We start from the raw sequence: 11627 nt of genomic DNA on the forward strand, positions 1-11627 counted from the left end.
CAAAAGCAGAAAGGTGTTTTTATATCTTCTAATGACTGACACATAAACTTACCAATATGATTGTGCTTAGGGCCCAAATAAATATCTTGATTTAGGATTTGATCTGTGACCCACTTTTTCTCACTTTTCCTTTAGTGATAGACAGCTTTTTTTGTTTTTTCACGTTTGTTTATGGACAACTTGGCCCTTTTCCCCACTAATACATTTTCTTAGGGCATTTATTTTGCCTTATATTCAAATGTTTGATCAAATTAACTAAAACATCTCCTATCTATACTATTAAAGCAAAATCCCTTATAGGATTCTGTCCTTACTTTTTCCCTATAATTACAATACCATGCCACTGGCTTTTTCTTAAAAAAAAAAAGGAAAATACTACAAAAGAATATATCAAGCATATTTCCAAAACAATCGACACATACAATTCGGGTTTCATATAGAAGATTCAAAGCACCAGAAACATTTAACTTTTCCATAACCTACATATATCAAGAACAACGAGTATGTTACTGAGTTTGACCATAAACTCAAAAGAGATTCAAAGCACCAGAAACATTTCCCTTTCGTTTTCAGAGATTACAAATGTGTGTCATTCATATTTTTATATCATATAACAAAACTGTAAATACTAATGCATATACTCATTTCAAAATATTATTTAGAACTACTCTCAAGTCATCAATTTAGTTATATAAAGTGTTTGAAATACTTACCGAAACGTGTATGATATCAGCTGTGTGTAGTTATATAAAGTGTTTAATTTAGGCACTACAAATGTGTCTATGTTTTCTTATTATATGTTTTCTTATTATATATCAAAACTATATATCTTAATGCATGTAGTCATTTTACAATATCATTTTTAAGTCTTACAAATATGTACTATAATTTGAGCAACATATACTAAAATATCTCAACTTACGTGCTATTCTATATGTTTAAAAATTGGATATCCGGATGCCCACCACTAGATCACACGTTGAGATCTAAATGTTTTGTCGCACATTGAATCAAAATAAAATAAAATTGATAATTTAATTGAAATAATATCCCGCGCTTTGAAAGCGCGGGTCAAAATCTAGTCATTCCTTTATAATATCTGGTGGAAAAGAACATCTACGCACACAGAGAGTAAGATAAGCCTACTATGGATATTGTCATAAGAATATCTTTAATCTAGGCTCCACGGACTAAACTATACATATTTTTGTATCACTGGTGGTAGTGGATCCTGAGGAGTGATCTCCCTCGCTCATAGTGGGAATGATGAAAAGGATATCACTAACTTAGATTCTAAATAGATGAGTTTCTGGATTATATAAAACTACTTTATAAACTTTTGCTAAAATATAGGTTATTAAAAATCCTGTACTTTTCATATCGTTTTAAAGCTTTTGGTAGGAGCAGTACATACTAACTTTTAAGGTTACAGCTATGTTCTTCTTACGATTACAGGCTAAAGCACTCTTGTCTCATATTTCACTATAATACAATTTCTTCTTAACATCATAAGGAGAACAAACTTTGATCACTGCAATACCCTTAAATTAAATCTAAGACTATGATTAACCACAGTCTTTTAACTAGGGTTCTTAGCTTCGATTAAAAGACGGTTCTTAACTTTTTTTTATATTTCAATTAAGAAAAAATAAAAATCATCTCTTAAATAAGAGATATAAGAGTCATCTTTTAGCCGAAAAGTGTAAAAAAAAAGATGTCAAATTACTACCTCTTTTCTTTCTCTTTTTTTGAACAAAACACACAAATTACTTCATAAGAATTCATAAGAAGTACCTATATTTCATCTTGTCTTCTCATATTTTTTTACAAAACTTTCTCCGGACTGGTATACATGAATAGACCTCCTAGTCACTAAATATTCAACTTCGATCGACACTTAATAATTTTGAAAGGTCAAAAGTCATGGAAAGAATGAGGTATAAGGGGAAGCGTTTACCTTTTTAGGTGAAAATGTGATGTTGATGGTTGCTTATAAATTCGAGGTCAGAACTTGGAGGTTGGTGCAGAATCTGCAGATATGTCTTCGAGTCATCATCTGTGCCAGCAAAAGAGCTTTCATGCACCATAAACTGTTGGTGATAAGCAACGTTAAAAGGTTGGCAGAGGCAACAAAACAAGTCACTACACAACAATAAGTAACTGAAAAGGTGCCCGACCTGTGATGGCTGTGTCATGTGACATTTTCTGATCACTGGATGCTGTTGTCGAACAAAACATAAGCCAATCGATAGGGGTGATATATGTTTCTAGATGGGCCCAAATTTTAGTCAAGTTGATCATCATTTTTTGATGTGCAAGTTAATTATAACCAAAAACGAGATATAAATTTTGATCAGGAGAAAAAAAAAGCTTTTGATAAGGAAATCAGACAGTAACTCTTTGACTTACAGACAGTTGGTCTCAGCCTTAAAAATGTCGTACTTGGATTCTATTAAGCTTTTCAGTCTACACCGATATAATTTCGTACTCACCTCTTGATGAAACAAACGCCATTAATTGGCCTTATTGGTATCAGATTCTGATGGTGCTTTTGTTGAGGACAGTGACATTTGCGGCTTATGATCAAATCATGTTCCCTGCCATGGTCGGTCTCTGAAGAATGCAAAGTATCTAGTTGACTGCAAAGAGAAAGTAAATAGGCTTCATGTTCTGTTCTTGTCTTGTAGATAGGTTTCTGAACTAATATTATGAATAAAGGCTTAGTTGTGCCTAAGTCTAGGTTTCAAAGCTAATGCGATGTAAAGGGTTTGCATGAACAGTAAATATGTAAAAACAACTGGATGGAATTCCCTTTTTTTTTTGTTAAAGCAGGTGCAGTAATCATAATGATCCATGCAAGTTCAGTATGTAATTTATTGTTACGTAAATAACAGTTGCACATGCGAACCCTATCTCACACTATGGCAGAAAGAAACAGACTCAGCTCTGTTGTATATCTATGATGCCACAATACTCTTGATATATAGAGTGCTTTAACGAGAAGTGAAAAGATACGGAGATTGGCTAGTCACTATCTCCAATAATAAGTGCAGAAGGGGATAAGGAAGCATGCGCACAAGATAAGCATAAAAACTTTTGTTGTTGGGTTTACTATTTCTGGACTTAGTGCTCTATACTTATGCAGTTCTATCTTTTTGAGTATTGAAATTTGTAAAAGGACAACACATGAGAAGCCTGAAGTGCTTGCTTTTTCACTTTTCACACAGCCAATACAATAACACTAGTCAAGAAGTCATCATACCAAGTTCTTGATAAGAGGAGATAACGAGTCTCGAGTTACAGTTCACCAAACCAAATGGCATTTACCACCACATGAGATTCGTTTTGTATAACAAAATTGTCAAAGAATAAGTAGTAGAGTTGGTAAATTACAGTTCTTGAACCCACAGAAATCAGGTTTCGATACCCATCACTAGCGCATTAATGTTTTTTGACCCCACTAATATTCAATCATGGGTCCGTCCCTGAACTCAATTCAACTGAACTCTAATCGTGTTTCTGAGATGGACTGAGGATAGTAAATGCTCAAGTCAAGAACTAAACCAGCCATGGATCAATTTGGAGTCCAATTAGTCTTACAAGTTTTTTTAATAGAGGTGTCAGATGGATCGTACAAGTCCAAATGAACATTTTTTCTGGAACACTGATCAGTGGCGAAGAGGTAGAAACAAAATTCAATGGGTCAAAATCATATATGTATAAAAAATTTAAAGATTTCATAATAAACAAGGGGGGTCAAACCCTTAAAAATGAACAAATCATTCAATATATATTAAAGTTATAGGTTATATTAAACTAAATTTAAAAATTGATAGGGGTCAACTGACCCCTACTTCTTTGCCGCCGCCCGCCACTGACACTGATGGTTCACGGTCCAAATATGACCAAACACAAATAAAAGTACGGTCAGCTGGCTGGATAGCAATGAGCTATTCATGTCCAAATGGAGGACAGTTCATGGTTAAAAAGGAATGTCCAAATTGAAATTTTCTTTGTATAGAGATTGCTGACTTTCCTCCAAATCGATTTTAACTTAATTTTTGAAGTACTTTAGATCTGCCAATGATTATACGATCCAACCTGCGCGGCAAAATCGTGTTAATCGATAAACAGATATGTCAGTTACCGTTTATTATGTTTTGGACACCCCACCCATTTAACATCCCTAATACTTGATAAGAAGAGATAAAGAGCTAATAGTTTTTGGTTTTACTGGAAGCCTATAACCCATTCACTAGATCAATTAGAGTATACAAAAGAATAAAAAATTCAATTATATTCATATTCAGAATAGGTTTTGCTCCAGAATCCATATCAATCACAAGCTCCATGTATATGTACAAACTCACTTGGAAACCAATGCAACTGCGAGATTCATCAACAGATTCAAGCAAAATGAAATACCTAGCGATCTTTAGTTTTACTGAAAGTGTGCCTGATTGTTCCGTCATTTATTTGTATCTATCTACGGGACCAACACAGAACTTTTGCAAATGATGTTTCAATTGATGTAGATGGAGTAAGTACTATTGAAGTTTATCGTAGTTTTTGTAAGTTGTATATTTTTCCTGATATAATGTGAGACTTCAAACATATTCAATGTGTGAAATCGGTGATATTTAGAATTGTAGTTTGTATATAATGAATCGATCCAACATTGACCATTTTAGTACGACGATGCATTCATGTTATAAATTTGTGCTTAGTTTGGTTGATACCAGATCTTTTATTTTAACATTCGAGAAAAGTCTCGCAGTCATGTAAATATTCTTTAAAATATTAAATTAATTTCGGGGTTTGATGAAGATTAGATCGACACCTTCAAACCGTCAATATCTTTGTCATTTTCTTTACATTATGTGCTATTGCGGCCCAATACAAGTTGACCCCGTTATCTTGGAAATGTAAGCAACGTTGACATTTTTAGATTTATCATTTTTTATCTGTGATTTTTTTGTCAGCTATCATTTTTTATGAGTTTAACTTTTCTCCTCGTTCTTTCAAAACTTTAATATTTTAGTTATTTAGTTATTTTATTTTATTTAGTTGCTCATATTCATTAATAGATAGGCAGTCGGATTTTTCCAAGTGTTTTTTCTTATAACCGTAGGATTTCAAAAAAAATTTAGGTCCAAAGAATAGTTTTAAGAGGTTTATAAAAATTTAGTTTTTTTGCCATTTAAAACGTTTACGGATTACTAATGGTACTCGAACCCATGACAAAAATTCCAACTCGAGTCCCTTTACCACTAGGCTAAGGCGAGTTGGCTAACACAATAGTTCTTGCACTTGCACTGTCGATGGTTTGCTCCTTTTGGATATTTTTTTTTTGCTAAAATGTAAATATCATAAATGAATAGAAGATAGTACAAGAGTTATCTTAGGTTTGAACCCATTTTGGCAAAAAGAAATAAAAAACAAGATGGGACACTAATTTTCCTACCAAAAGAACAAGATTATGACACCCACATGAGCATTAGAGAATCTAAGTTTTTCCTATGTCTCCTTGCAGAGATGATATTACGCACTTCTCTGTCGATGGCTCTGAACACAGTAGCAGAGGGAAGTGAAATTTGATTGTGGATCAAATTATTCCTCTGCTTCCATAAGAAGTAAACTGCTGTGTGGGTCGCCAGCTTCCTTAGCAGGGTTAATCTTGCTGATGGTGCGGCTCTGATCCAAGACAGTAGCTCCGCCCAGTTTGTTAACATCGTTGAAGGTGGTTGACACCTTCTGAAAATGCCGAGCCATATCTCGCGGCTGTACGGGCAAGAAAGAAGCAGATGATCCCTTGTTTCTTCAGAGTTTGAGCAGAAAGGGCAAAGAGGAGAGATCGGTAGGCCCCAAGTTGCTAGTCTTGCTCTCGTTGGGAGTCTGTCGTAGTTCGCGATCCACATGGTAAAGCTCTGTTTCGGAATCGCTCCTTTGAACCAAACAACATCCGCCCACTGCTTGATCTCTTGTCTCGGTCTTAGTACTTCCCAGGTTGTTGAAGACCTGAAAACACATATAGAGGAATCACCAGCAACCCAATCATAAGAGTCCTCAATATCACAAGATAAAGGAAGAGAAAGAGTTGTGAGATAGGCGTGTAGATCGACTTCGCTTTGCGATCTAGGGTGAGGTAGTCTCCATGAAGTTCCGGAGATTGCATCTTTTACCACTGCATTCTCTCTGATACGAAGTGCTCGTGGACCAGCGGAACCAATGTAATTTATCAACTGCCCCATTGGTGTCCAGACATCGTACCAAAAGCTTGTTGATTGACCGTTTCCTAGTTTGGACTTGCAGAACTGTAACGCCAATGGACGCAGATCCAGCAGCTTGCGCCATGCCCATGAATCAGTTGCTGAGGGATTGATTCTCCAAAAAGATTGACCAGCTAAGTGGATGTTCCAGTGCCATTCCACCCAAAGAGAGGGCGCTTTAGAGAGTAGCAGCCAGATAAATTTGAGACACAGCACCCTGTTCCACGACCTGAGACTCCTAAGACCGAGGCCTCCTTCAGCCTTCGGGAGACAGACAGTAGTCCAAGCCACTTTAGCTATGCTTCTTTTTTCCACACTGCCAGACCATAGGAACCGCGAGGAGAGGGATTCGATGGTCGTGATGCATCCTTTTGGCAAGATAAAAGCAGAGGCCCAAAAGTTGACGGTTCCAAATATTACAGTCTTGAGCAGCTGTAATCTTCCCGCGAATGATAGGAGCTTAGCAGACCAAGCATGGAAGCTCGCATTTAGTTTGATCATGAGAGGAGCATATTCTGATATCTTCAGCTTCCTGCTCATCAAAGGGAGGCCTAAGTATCTAATGGGGAGTTGACCAGAGGGGAAACCATAGCTATTGATAGCAGCGGTTTCATTTTGGTCGAGACCCGATGTAAACAGCTCCGTCTTTGTTGGACTCATCTGTAGACCCGACCATGAAGCGAAGTCGTCAAGACATTCCGAGATACCATGTAGGCTATTACTAGACCCGTCGAAGAACACCATAACATCATCAGCAAACATCAAGTGTGTGAGCTTTATCTCTTCTGTTTTTGGGTGGTAGCCTATGCATCCTGATTCATATCTAGATAGCAGTAAACGCGATAGACATTCCATAGCTAATACAAAAAGGTATGGTGATAAAGGGTCCCCCTGCCGAATCCCTTTTGTACTCTGAAAAAATCCCCCGGAGACGCCATTTACGGAGACTGAGAAAGATGCTGTCGATAGGCACTCGTTGATAAGACTGATGTATGCTTCTGGAATCGCTAGCGCCCTCAGGGAAGCTAGAATGAAATCCCAGCGGACACAGTCAAACGCTTTCCACAGGTCCACCTTTAACATGCCTCTTGGAGAAACAGACTGCGTATTGTATCCATTTACCAGGTCAGTGGCGAGGAGGACATTCTCAGCAAGGAGGCGACCAGGGAGAAATGCGGATTGTGCTTTGGATATCGTTATGGGTAAGATCTCCTTGAGGCGTGAAGCTAGCAGCTTTGAGATGACTTTATAGACCGTGTTGAGGCATGAGATGGGTCTAAAGTCGGTGGGGAGAGACGCATTCAGTTTCTTGGGGATTAGTACCAGATTCGCAGAATTCCATTGCTTGAGCAATTTCCCTGATCTGAACAACTCCTGAATAGCTTCGGTGATTTCAGTGCCAATGATAGCCCACATCGCCGTGAAGAACTCGGCGGAATACCCGTCAGGACCCCCTGTTTTATTCTTCGGCAGGGAGAAGAATGCTTCTTTAATATCAACCGCAGAAAACACTTTATCAAAACTCGCCGCTTGCTCCTCTGAACATTTGAAATCAAACAGGAGGTCTAAGTCACTCTGAAGAAACAAAGGCTGCGCGACGGGGCTTCCTAATAAATCAGAGAAGTAGCCTACACATAGTTGCTGGATCCCCTCCTGAGAATCAATGCGCTCACCCGCCTCAGAGAAAAGGAAGTGGATGTGGTTTAACGCTTGTCTTGAGGCTGCATATCTGTGGAAGAGCGTGGAGTTTCCATCCCCGAAGGAGAGCCAGTTGATACGGGACCGTTGATAAAATAACTCAGCCTCTACAGCAGACAGCTCATCCCATTCTTTCTGGGCAGAGAGCTCAAGAGAAGCATTTGTTGTAGAGGGGGAAGATAGCATAACTGCCTGAGCCTGTGTTAACTTCTCGAGAGCTTGCGCTGTTTTCTTCTCAATACCGGAGTAGTTCTGCTTGCTAAAATCTCTGATAACATTCTTGAGCATCTTGAGTTTCCTTGCAACTCTGAACATAGCTGAACCTGTAACGTTGAAAGAGAACCAACTAAAGCACACGGTCTCCATAAAATCAGGGTTCTGCAGTATAAAATTATAAAATTTGAAAGGTTTCTTTGTCCTTATCCTGTTCGGGTCAAGCGTGATTGAGATGACAGCGTGATCTGAGAAGTGCGGACTGCCAAAGAAAGCCACCGAGGAAGGGAACATGTTGTACCATTCCACGTTGACGAGAACTCTATCCAGTTTCTTGGCCAGCGGCGACAACTTTTGCTTGTTCCACCACGTAAATGTAGTTCCCCTGTAGTTGAGGTCATCCATGCTTGCATCTGACAGACATTGATTTAATTCCCTTATCCTCTTATCCATGTTAAGAGTGGGAGGTGAGGAGTGTTCAGAGGGGTCTCTAATCTGGTTGAAATCCCCTGTGATCAGCCACGGCTTTGATTCCAGATCGTGTGTGGCTGCTAAAACTAGAAGCTCCGCCCATAGAATGGATCTCTCCGCAGGATCATTTGAAGCATAGACAACCGAGATGTACGCCTTGGGCTGTGGGGCAGATGGCCATGTGACTTCAACCGAAATCATCTGAAGGAACCTAGAGATGATAGTAACCTGGAGTGAAGGGTGCCACACCAACCAGATTTTGCCAAGAGGAGAGAAGTCGTAGTTCGCTTCCGAAGACCACCCCGGGAAAATTTCAGCAACAAATTTATTCATCTTGATCGACTTGACGTGCGTCTCAAGGAGACCACCAAAAAGAGGAGAAGTACTCCTAAACCATTTCCTTAATCTGCTGCGGTGACTTTGTTTATTTAAACCGCGTATGTTCCAGCAAAAAAGGTCGATCGACATTAAAATTAATTGCTTTTGGGGCCCCTGCCCCGGTATCCTTTTAGACCTGAAAATTTCTTCTTATTCCTAACCACTTCAAACCCCTCGTCATCATGACTGAATTCACCTTCTTCAAGCTCCGAGTCGGAGGATTCCACATCCGAAGAATCAGGCTGCACATCAGACTTAGATGATCTCGTATTAGCTGAACCGCTCCTAGGGCGCGTAGATTTCAGGTAGTAGGGAGTTTTGCTAGTTTCTCCTCTCTCTTTGTCTTTACCAGTCCCCAGCTTGGAGAGCTGGTTATTCTCTGTTCGCTGCATCCCCTTATACTCCTTCTCTCTGCCGTCCTGCGGCTCGCTCAAAAGGCGCAGACGATGAAGTATTGCCGGTGGGTGAGGGAGGCGGGGGAGTTGAAGCTTTCTTTGTGGTTTCAGCGCTTTGGTCCACCACTTTCCATTTCTGCTTGTCTTTTGATCTCCCTCTTCTCGTCTTTCTCCCCGCAGGTTCTTGCTTAAGATTTTGCGGGCAGTTGGCAAGAGAATGCGTTTTCGCCTTACATAGGGAACAGGCCTTTGCGATGGATGGGCAGCGCTTTGAGGCATGTCCTATTTCTTTGCAAAGATCAAAAACAGGCGGCATCCAAGGGCTTGAGACCAAGACTCTGCAGATTTCACCTGAATCAAATTGCACGTTAACCGCTTCAGGAAGCTGCTTCCTAGGGTCTATGATCGTGAACACTTTTGCAACTTCCAGGTTTGTTTTATTCTTGGTCATCGGGTGGAGGAACTTGGGGTGGCCCACTAGTCCCGCTATACGCTCCAAACCATCTTCATTGAAGAACTGGAAAGGGACCTTCCTGAGTTCCAACCAAATAGGGGCAGAGGTTAGCTCGGGCTTTGCTGGCACTACTCCCGGCTCCCATTTATCAACAAACATGGTTTGGCCTTCTATCTGCCAGAGACGCTGAGTTAGAACTCTGTGTCTTGTTGCTGCATTTGGAATTCGAAATAGAAAAGCGAAACCCTCCATCTTGGATACTGCTATGTCACGGTATTGTTTACTCCAAATTCCGTTGACGATGTTGTGAAGAGTCCCCTGTGACGGTGGGTCAGAGTAGAACTGTCCTAGAATAAAGGATTCCCAAGACTTTTGGTGCTTCTCTATTACTGAGTTTGGGATTTTTATGCAGGCTTCACCGGAAGGTAGGAAGAAAGCTTCGCCTTTCTTCGACAAGCGCTTTCCGAGACCTTTGGCATGGGCGCACCAAGAATCCGATGGGTCACTAGGCTTGATAGATGCGTCGCTGTTCATGTTTGTGCCTGCAGCGGGTAGTACTACATCTGCAGATTGACCCTCACCCAGAACTAGCTGAGCAGGAGCTATCTGAGCCGGAGCCAGCTGAACAGGAGCAACATCGAGGTTGATCCCTTCACTTGAGGCTTCCTGATTACTAACAGCTTGGTGCGGGGTCATAGAATTAATCTTGGCATCCACAATTTCAAGCTGGGAAGCCGCAATAGACAAAAGCCCCTCCTTAGAGGCGACTACAATATCCTTGACCGAAACCGAGGATCGCTGTGGGGTTATCACAGGAATCGACTCCAATTGCGTTGACAGGGTATTAATGCTGGCTGAAGATGGATCAGATGCCAATTCATCGATCACTATCTTATTTGCCTGAACCTCTGTTAGGACGAGGGCCAGATCTGAAGAAACACCGGATCGTTGAGCAACCTTGTCAGCTGGGGAGCCGATTTGGGCATCAGAAACAATCTTGGGGGCTTCACAGGGGTGGCAATCCTCCAACGAGTTCGAGAGCGCCTGAGAAGGGGGCTTCAAAGGTGCTTGTGGCGGAGATTTCAAGGGGAATTGTGTCGGGGAATTCTTGGGCTTTTTCTTCTTCATCGTGCTCGGCGGAGATAGAGCGGAGCACTGGCTGAGGAGCCGACGTCTGACGAGACGCCGGTGAGACGCGGACGGAGGCACTGTTGCTCTGGAGATCGCCTTTCTTTCGCCGTTTAAGAGAGAGAAACTAGCCGTTTTTCCTTTTTGGACATTTTACACGTGAATAATTAATTTCTTACTAAGGAAATGTGATGTCTGCTTTTTTACAACAAGAATCATATGATTTTTTGTGTGCATATGAGCACATGAAAGCTTAGTCGTATTATAATAAAAAATAGGTTAAGATCTGAATATTATGTATCAAATGATTTTTCATGTTATTATTTATTTTGTGTTTATCTACGTATTATATATATAATTAAAGAGTAAAAACATAAATGAAAACAATATTTCTTGTTTATTTACAATATATTTGTGGTAAATAAATCAAAACAATTATTTTATTTATTTTCTATATTGCATAATTAAATTTTAATGATATTGACATATTTAAATAATATATTTTTAATATAAATATTTATTATTAATATTTCTTACTCATATGATTTTATTAATATTTGTATATTTTTGTAACAGAAAATTTAAAGCATTAATCAAAAATTTTAAAAATTTAATGCAAAT

The sequence above is a fragment of the Brassica napus genome, chromosome A1 (assembly GCF_020379485.1).
Source record: "Brassica napus cultivar Da-Ae chromosome A1, Da-Ae, whole genome shotgun sequence".
NCBI classification, from domain to species: domain Eukaryota; kingdom Viridiplantae; phylum Streptophyta; class Magnoliopsida; order Brassicales; family Brassicaceae; genus Brassica; species Brassica napus.